This window comes from Tupaia chinensis, unplaced genomic scaffold (genome assembly GCF_000334495.1).
Source record: "Tupaia chinensis unplaced genomic scaffold, TupChi_1.0 Scaffold000316_1, whole genome shotgun sequence".
Classification (NCBI taxonomy): domain Eukaryota; kingdom Metazoa; phylum Chordata; class Mammalia; order Scandentia; family Tupaiidae; genus Tupaia; species Tupaia belangeri.
This window is the reverse complement of record NW_006159809.1, coordinates 102,032-112,320: the sequence shown is the minus strand read 5'-3', so window position 1 is coordinate 112,320 and position 10,289 is coordinate 102,032. Positions and strand designations below refer to the sequence as shown.

Below are 10,289 nucleotides of genomic sequence, written 5' to 3'. Positions count from 1 at the left end.
CATGCATGCAAATTGCCTTAATACATATTCTGAGGATGACTGGACTTTAAATATCTAACCATGTAGCTAACTCCTATTCCTTTTTTGTGTTTGTCATAATGCATGATAACTAATAAAATTTTTAATTTATTGGGTTATTGGGAAAGTTATGTATAGAAAAATAAAGATGAATGTGTCATGATTTTTCTGATAATCTAATATTTATAAACCAGTTGACTCAAAAAGTGAATGGAAAACTACATTATATATAAAAATAAAGTTAAAAAAATTCTTTGCCTCATAATTCCATATTACTTATTGATCTTCTTTAGTACCATTAGGTAAAAATTAAACATCCTCAATTTACAAAAGGGAAAGCTGATATAAAATAAGTTTAATGTATAGTTGTTTCACAATCTAAGTAAAGATCCATGCACAAGTTTTTACCTATTTGGAGCCAACAGATGGAATAGTGGTTAAGGTGTCAAACTCCCCACATGGATGACTGTTGTTCAAGTCTTGGACTTGGTGGCTTGCTTCCTCACTTCTCTTCTCTCTTTCTTTCTCTTTCTCTCACTCTCTGCTGTTCTCTGGTGAGCACACATGCCCTATAACAAATTAAAGAACAACAATTTTAAAAAAAGTCACCCATATAAAAACAACATAAAAATCAGACAGTTCTGTAACCTAGTAGTTAAGGGAGCCAGATTCCCCATGGCCCACCATGGTTAGAATCCCAGTCCCAACAGCTTGGTAAAACACATTGAACCCATGTGAATGTGTGCAAATCCCAAAATAATGGAAAAATTATGAAAAAGGAATTACAGCATACCATGCCACATTGGGGAGGGCTTTTTCCCACTCCGTCTCTATTTCTCTCACTTTGTCTCTCTCTTGTAGGCATGTGTGTTCTCTGGCAATCAAAAGAAAAAAAAATCAGAAGGAAAGATAAAAAGAAGGAGGAAGGGAAGAAAAGAAGAAGGAAGAAGAAAGAAATAAAAAGGAAAAAGATAATGTTATTTGGACCATTTAGCGACTCAGTGGTAACGTGATAATGATACTCTGGGAGGCCAATTCACATGGAAAGGGTGTAGGTTCAAGTCTAGCTAACTCCCTGAATACACCAGGCTTGCATGTGACCGTAATACCAGACTAGGTGAAGTTGGGGTTGGAATACAGCATGAAAACCTATTGTGGGTGCCTGCTTCTTTGTCTCTCTTTCGCTAATAAAACATTTTGAAAATATTTTATAATTTATCATTGGATGAATTTGTCATAAAATATATATTTTTTTATTTCTAAGAATTACTTATTTAATTAATTTCACTTTTTTTGTTTTTCCAGGAAGAGAAAAGCAAAGCAAGAAAGCAAGCCACCAGGTCTAGGACTTAAACCATGGTGAACCATTTGAGAGTTCAGTGCCCTAACTACCATGCCACCTGCTGGTCCCAGTATAACTAAATTTATTCCATCTATTGTTGTTTCTCTTATACTCTGAGAGTGCACTCTTTTTACTTTTTTATTGTAATATACATTTTCCCTTATGAAATGATAATAGGAAATTAAATTTTATTATTTTTAAGAGGTTTTTGCCATAGGGTGAGTGTGCTTACCATAGAGAAAGAGAGAGAGACAAAGACAGTGAGAGGGAAAGTTATAAAATACCTCCTCAGGGCGTATGCCCATGCCTCATTCCTATATCCTCCATTCTCCCGGGATCTTGGGCATGCACACAAATGCGTCCCGCTTCATTTTCAAGCCCCGAGGTAAAGGACTAGAACCGCGATCAGCCATGTGGAGATCCAGTGATATAAGCACTATGCTGGAGATCCAGTGATGTAAGCACTACACCATCTACTGGTTGCTCTTGTAATGAATATAATGGGACAAATAAAATACTGTTCTTTATTGGTTTCCTCTTTTTATCCAGTCTTATTTTATTCTACCCATTGGTTTCCCTTCCTATTTATCCTTATTTTATTTTACCTATCTTTGAAATCCAACAACATAGGACTATTTGGCTATCTGTTAAATAATATATAATTGGTAAACTTAATAAAAACAACTCAGTGAGGCCAGCAAGTGGTGTAGTAAAGTGTTGGACTCCCACATGGCCGACTGGTACAAGTCCCGGACCCAGTGGCTTGAAACTCATTCAGGGCACATGTTCATGCATGCCCAAAATCCTAAGAGGAGAATGGAGTAGAAGAGATTACAACAAAGCCATTCCTCCAGCCGTGTGTCTGTGTTGTGCAATTCCTTACTTCCTCTGTCTCTTTGTGTATGTTTGTGTCTCCAGCTAGCACACACCTCATAGTAAAAATCTCCCTAAGAAAAATTACAAATAAAAAAATCAAAATAACTTAGTTCTTTTTAATTCTACCCCTATATAGTTTTCTTTGCTGCAAAGGACCTCCTTTACCCTTTAGATACCAGACTTGAATTTTTAGTGTATGCTTATGAACTTATGTGATCAATACAGGAAGAAATAGTCAAAGTGGTGAGAGTCGAATGCATTTCTATATGCTGCATGCTGATATTTATTTGTCACATACAGTGGAGTTTATGAAAGCTTTGAAATCAAATCAATACCCTTAAGAATTTGACAGTCTGATCAATTAATATGTTGACAATATAATCATCAATATAAAGTAAAACTGATGTTTAATATTTTTAGATCGTTATTTTGTTTTTTAGTTTTTGACAAATTTAGCTCAATGAAATATACTTGATATACCATTGATTCTCTTACTTATGCTCCATTTTTTAAATATAAACCTCAAATTATTCTCAGGTCCAAAATAGCAGGAGGGATGATGTAGGGTATATTTTCTTTTTATTTAATTTTATTATTATTATTATTATTTACATAGTTTTCCACATAACACCTGGAGGGCAGCACACAATGAAGTGGGCTTTCTGGAGAGACACTCTCTGGTGAACCTCCATAAATTAGCCTTAAGCTTCTCCTGCGAGACTTCGTGCTCAAGCTCACTGTGGGGATTGGTCAGGGCGAGCGTCTGCAGGCCATGGGAGGAAGATGGCGGTGGAGTTACGCCTTATGCAGGAAAACATTAAGAAGGAGCCTGGAAAGCCCGTAGACCTCAAAAAGATATGCCTTCTCTTTGCTACAGGGGTTTTCATCACCAGTAACTGTCCCCACCCCCAAATGGACGAGTTTTCCCACGGAAACGTACTGTCCAGCTAGCAGCAGATCTACATTTGGATGGATGCGACATTGGAAGAACTGACTAGTTTAGTAAAAGGAGTCTGCCCAGAAGCTAGAAAGGGCACACACTTTAATTTTGCAGTTGTTTTTATAGACTTTAAAAGGCCTGGCTATCCTGTTGAGATCAGCAACACTACATCCTGCAGAAAGAGAATGGAGGGTTTCATGACCCTGTAGTCACAGAAGTTCCAAATAGGAGATTATTTGGACAGAGCAATTACTCCTCCAAATCCGGCACCATCTCCCAGGGTGCCTGAGGCCATACTAAATTCTATTTACTATTTCTTGAATTTACTTTTCACTCAGTTATGTAAAACAAATTTACATACTCTTCCCCCTGATTATTGCCATTAAGCCTTTAAATTCTAAACAAATTGTAATGCATCTATTTAGGAGTTAGGTTTGGATGTGCTATGGTATGAATATTAATAGAAAGTCTAAAATAGTCTAAAGTGTACAATATAAAGAAAAGCGCTCTTAGCATCCTGTGTAAAACTATATTTTTAAATATATCTGTGCAGCCAGCCTGAGTGTGACAGTTAGTGGAGGTAGTGAACAGGGTTTATTCTTGTGTTTGAGGTTTAAACTAAGTGATGGAGGAGGATATTAAGCACAGAAGGGGTGGCATGAGAGAAAGAAAAGCCTTGAGATCATATGAAACTGAACCTGAGTTTGTGGCATAGGCTATTACATAGTTAGAAAAAGGATCTGTGTGAATAAGCTAGCATAGAAGCAGAGGCATTTTAAACTATTGATGGTGTGTTTGAGAAGAAGCAAGTTAAAGAAGCTCCATCAGCCTGCCTTAATCAGGGTACAATGACTAATAATTTAGAGAAAATGAATGCTGGTGTCACAGCAAAGCCTTTTAGGGCATTTTGAAGGCAGGAACAGTATGAAGGAAAGAAGGGAGAATTTCAGAGTAAAGGTGGAAAAAGTTTGCCTTGAAGATCTGAACAGGGAGAGAGATGAGAGAAGAATTTTAAGACCAAGGAGAAGGACCAAGGATGAGGTCTGGTTGAGCAAGTAGGAGATACTCACATCCTGTTACGTGTTAGAGACAAATGTGTCTGATTTGAGATGCATCGTGGTAAGACCGGTAGGACAGAACATAAAATCCTGATCGCATGATTTGCTCTGCAGCCTTGGACAAGCTATTTGAACCCACTTGAAGTATTTTTTTACTAAGATAGAATAATAGCCCATAAGATAGTGAAGATAAAATATGTATAAAAGCACTTTGTATCTGACAGACAAGAAACTAATGCTAGTTATTAGCCATGAAGTGGAAATATAGTCAAAACTAGAGTCCTGTGTTCCGTAGCACTATCATATTCTCATGTGGAAGTTTATAAACAGTATGGCGGTGTGTCATAAGCCTATTTACCCCTAGTTTATTACAGTAGAAAATGTAAAATCTTGAAATAAAAAGAAAGTACTACAAGCGAAGCTCAAAATAAAATTTCACATGTTTATCTTGTGCAAATAAAAGCTGCCATTTAAGATCTGCTTATGTGGGGTTGGTGTCTCTGTTGCAGTCAGTCAACAGTGACAGAGACAAGCCTGTCACTTAGCTCTACTGCCTCTTCTATGCTAGTATAACCCTTGCCCTTAGATTTAGTCACTCAGACTAGATAGACTTGAGTTCTGTGTGCCAGAAAGGAAATTTCCACTTAATTTTTGAATAGCCATGTTTACCTTCCTATGACTTACTACACAGATCAAGAGAGTGGGTACTAAATGAAGGACCTATGTAAGTCAATGTTTCTCTTCTTTCACTATTTTTAAATTTGCCATAGTGCATGCACTTAACAGAGAGAATGTGAAAGTGAGAAAGCACGCTCCATGAGGCATTGGGGCATTGTCAATGCCATGGTCCCTTCTACTTCTTCTTTTGGGATTTTGGGCACGCACGTGCATGTGCCTGATGTGTGTTTCAAGATTCCTGCCCCATGACATGAACTGTGTGGTCAGCCAGGTGAGACCTGATCCTTAACTACCAGGCCTCGGTCTGGCCCTGTAAGGCAGTATTTCCTGTGCAAACTCTTGATAAGGACTCCACTATGATTATAAGTTTCTAGGTGGTTCTCCCACTAGTTAGAAATAACCTGATTCAGCTGGTTTGCCATGCACTTTTTGCTTAGTTCCAACTTTGAATTTTCCCTTTGAAGATTTCAGTCTTCCATAAGAGTTAAAGAATACCTTTGAATGTGTTTTTAAGTATAATGGTAAAAATCAAAAGGCTTGTACTTACTCTTTGTTACTCTGGTTGTTTTCTAGAATATAAAACAGAAATAAATGGTCACCCTGAAAAAAAAAAAAACCTGAATATATGAATATATAGTAAACTTACTTTTGCAGTCCCCTAAGGCTTGTCTTTTCTTCCTAACCAAACCAAATCAAACCAAACCAAACCAAACCAAACCAAACCAAAATGTAACGTGGCCTAGATAACCATATTGTGTGCTTAACTTTGGGATGGATTATGTGTGTGTGTGTACATGCTTGTGTCTGTGTGTGTATGTGAGACTATTGTTTTAGTGGTTAAGAATATTAATCCTTTACGTGATGAAAACTTGCTACTGTACATTCCTTATTTATCTTTTTTTACCCAAAGTCTCATCTAATTTAATCTGTTATGGATTTTTCAATATGAATCATTCTTTTCATATCATATCTATAAATTCTTTACCTGGTCCTAGACCATGAAACTTTTCTATATTTTTCTACAACTTTTATAGTTTCAAGTATTAAATTTACATTTATGATCCTTTTAGAATTACCACACATATACACACACACACACATATATTCACACACACACACACACACACACACGCACATACACAAGGGGATTTTAAAAAAGGACATGCATAAATAGAAAATGTATACAAAATATATTCCAAAAGAAAAGGCATATTATGAAAATCTAAGCATAGATTTTAAGTTTTTTTTTTCACCAGAAATAACTCAGATTTACATTCCAGTAAATCTGGACCAGCTGGTAGCATGGTGGTTTGGTTGGCTGGATCTCACATGGACGATTGCATGATTCAAGTCTGAGACCCAACACCATAATAAACATATCAGGTGTGCGTTAGCAAGTGTCCACAATCTCAGCAAGAGAAATGAAGAAGTGATTGTGGATTGCCATCCACATGGGTGTGCTCTCGTACATTCTCTCTCTCACTCTCTCTCCTGCTTTCCCTAGGGTGAGTGCATGTATCCTCTGGCAAATTTTTTTAATTTAATTTTTCCATCATTTTTGAAGTCCTCTTATATTAGATATGATAGATACAGTTTCTTTTTCCCCCCAAAGATGTCCAAATGCTCTAATAATACATATGGAAAATGTTATTTTTCTTCCATTGAGTTTTTTTAGCTTCTTAAAAAGCAGTTTGGCAGGTGTGTATCTGAATTGTGAGCTCTATTTCACTGACTTAGGTTTGCACTCTTCAATCAATATTACACAGCTTGTTTATTGTAACTGAGTATAGTAAGCCTTAATATATAGTAAAAGAGAGTGATTTTTTTTTATTTTCTTCTCTTTTAAAAATTTTATGGTTTCTTATTCACATTTAATTGTACATATCTATAGCACACAATATGGCTTTTCAAAGTATGCCTATAGTACATGACATTCAAATCAAGGATATTACCATATTCATAATTTTCAATTGAAAACTTTATATTCTATGGCTATTAAGTATTTTTTTCAATAGTGTTTTTAATTGTCTAAGACTCATGACTTTTTCTATAGATTTTAGAGTAACCTTGTCCACATGTAAAAAATAACAGATACTTTGTAAGTTCAGTAAAACCTTACAAGTCAACTTGGGGAGAACTGGCATGTTCACTCTGTTGAGTATAGCAATCCATGAACTTAGTATATCTCTCCATTTACTTAATGGTTATTTCCTTCTTTTTTGGTAAACATTTTGTAATTTTTAGCATACAACTGATGCTCACTTTTTGTTTTAAGATTATAACTATCATATTTTCTTTCAGGTTATTATAAGTTATTTTGTGTTTAAAATTTGATTTCTACATGTTTCTGGTCAGCATAATATGTGATTAATTTTTGTGTGTTGGTAGGTAGCCAGTGAATTTGTTAAACCATTTATTAGATCTAGGAATTGTCTTTCTTTTGTTTTATTTTAGATTCTATTGTCTTTGTAGGCAATCTTGCCATCTGCAAATAGGGAACATTACAGTTCTTCCTTTTACAGCTGTTATGTGTTTTACTTCTTTTTCTTGTCTTATTGCAGTGCCTAGAACTTAGAGTATTATGTTGAATAAGAGTTGTGAGAGTGGGAATCTTTTTTTAATTTTAATTTTATTTATTTATTTTGTAGAGACCTTTTTTTGCTATAGGGTGTGTGTGTTCACCAGAGAGACTGAGAGAAACAGAATGACAGAAGCAAGAAATCACCTCCCGCGGGGATGGCCATGCCACAATCCCTTCTCCTTCTTATCCTCTCAGGATCTTGGGCATGCACACTCATACACCCTGTGTGAGTTTTAAATCACTGGGTCTAGGACTCAAACCCTGATCGACTATGTGGGAGTCCAGTGATGTAACCATTATAGCTGCTGACCTTATTTTAATTTTATTTTATTTTGCTATAGGATTTACGTGCTCTCCAGAGAAAGAGAGAAAGAGAAAGTGAGAAATAACTCCTCAGGTGGAATGGTCATGCCATAATTCCCTCTACTCTACTCTCCTCCAGGAATTCTGGGTGTGCATACACACATTCCTGGTGTGGCTCTCAAGCCACTGAGTCTGGGACTTGAACAACAAAGCTGACCATGCTGAATCCAGTGCCTTAGACTCCATGTTACCTGCTAGCCCTATGCATTCTTTTTTAAAAATTGCCAGTCTTAAACATAAAGCATTATAGGCTTACGTAAAAGCATTATAGACTTATGGCTTATCATAAAATATGATGTGAGCTTTAGAATTTTTTGCAGATGCTCCTTATCAAGTTATATATCTTAGCTATAGTTCTCACTTGCTGAAAAATGGACTGTGCTTTTTATTTTTCACAGATGGAATCTACGATTTTTTTAAGTGACTTTTTCTATAGGGCATGTGCACTTGCCAGAGAGACAAAAAGAGACAGAAAGATTGAAAGTGAGAAATTACCCCCTGGGGGGATGGCCACACTGTAATCCTTTCTCCATTCTTCTCTCAGGATTTTGAGCATGCAAACACACAAACCCAGTATGAATTTTAAGTCACTGGGTCTGGGACTCGAACAGCAATTAACTGTGGAAGTCCAGTGATGCAACCATTCCATCATCTGCTGGTTCCTGGAGTCCAGATTTTATCAAATGCTTTCTCTGCTTCAGTTTACTAGTCATGTGATCATGTCTTTTGATAAAATCCTTTTTATTCTATTAATAGGTTTAGATTGATTTTAAAAGGTTGAACTAACTTTATATACCTGATATAAATTGTACGAGGCAATAAAGAGTGTATACTTACTTTATACATTGTATTTAGCTTACTAACATGTTGTTGAGAATTTTGTGACTAGCTTAACAACCTGTACTTTTCTATTTTAAAGTTTATTTCTTCTATAAGAGAGGGACAGATATAGGCACCCCCAAAAGAATCTCCATGCCATGATCCCATGACATACCCCCAGTTTCAGCTGACCCAAATAATGAGCAGGTAATGGGCTTGTGCAGTCTTCATACTGAGGGAGGCCCTAGGACATGAATCCAGGATTTTCTCATGTAGCATTACATGAGTAATGCTGACTGGCCCTTGCAGTTTTCTTTCATCTATGTTTTTTTTTTCTGGATTTGGGATTAGGGTAATATCAGTCTCAAAGTGATTAGAAAAGTGTGCACTTCTTTTATCTATTCTGGAAGACATTGTGTAAAATGTGTCAATTTTTCAGAAAATTTGGTAAATTTTTTCAGTGACATAATCTGGGACTGAGGATTAATGTTTAGAATATTTCTAATAAAAAATCTAGCATATTTTGATCAACTGGACTGGGGAGTAATGTTCACATATTGAAATGTTCACTTTGTAAGCTAAACAATGTAATTGAATGTATATAAATAAATTAATTAATTAATTAATTTAAAAAAATGAAATCCAAAAAACAAATCTAGCATATTTTAGAGTTATAAGACTATTCAGATTATCTACTTCATATTGGTTGAGATTTCCTAGTGTGTATGTTTTTAATAATTTGGTCCATCTATTCTATGTTTTAAAACTTATACGTGTGAATTGCATATTACCTTAATATCCTTTAATTGCCAAAGGAGTGTGGTGATCTTTTCCATTCACTAGTAATATTAGTTATTTGTGTCTTCTCCCTTTTTATTTTTAAAAGTTCTTCTATAGCTGCCAGGAGTTGAGTTGGTGGAAAGAGGGCTGAGTAGGTGAAACACTAGAGATTTTTAGGGCTGGCACTGTAATGGTGAGTACATGTCATTGCATCACTGGAAAAGTCATAATGCATTTTTCTGTCTTTCTGTACAAAAATACATCATGACTTTTCCAAAAACCCAATATTATACATTTGTCAAAACCTATATAGCTATATAAAGCACAAAGGATGAATCATATGTAACCTTAGACTTGAATACTAATGTATCAATATTAATTCATCAACAGTAAGACATGTAAGATTGTAGTGAGATATATTCATAAAAGATGAAATCATATATGGCAGATAGAGTGCATATTATGAGAACACTGTGTTTTCTTTGTTCTCAATTTTTCCCAAACTTTCCTTAATTTTTCTGGATCTGCTCTAAAAGTAAAACCTATTAATTACAAAATTATTTATAATGTATTTCAATAAAGAAAAATAGGCCCAGACACTGTGGCACAAGAAGTAGAATAGTACTGTTTAAGTCTGTGACCACATGAGAATCCTGGATTTGGCTTCTGGATCAACTTACACAGGTTTGGCGTGTTGGCACACACCTAAAATCCTAGCTAACTGGGAAGTGGAGGCAGAAGGAGCAAGGTTTGGCGTAAAATGCTTACTGTCAGTTGGTCAGCAAGTGGCATAGATTAAAGCACTGGACTCCTACATAGCCAACCATGATTCAA

General features: G+C 35.7%; 1 pseudogene; it reads left to right on the top strand.

Annotated features, from left to right (window-relative positions):
* The first annotated feature begins 3,019 nt into the window (after positions 1-3,019).
* LOC102481258 (histone deacetylase complex subunit SAP18 pseudogene) lies at positions 3,020-3,476 on the top strand (annotated as a pseudogene).
* Positions 3,477-10,289: the final 6,813 nt, after the last annotated feature.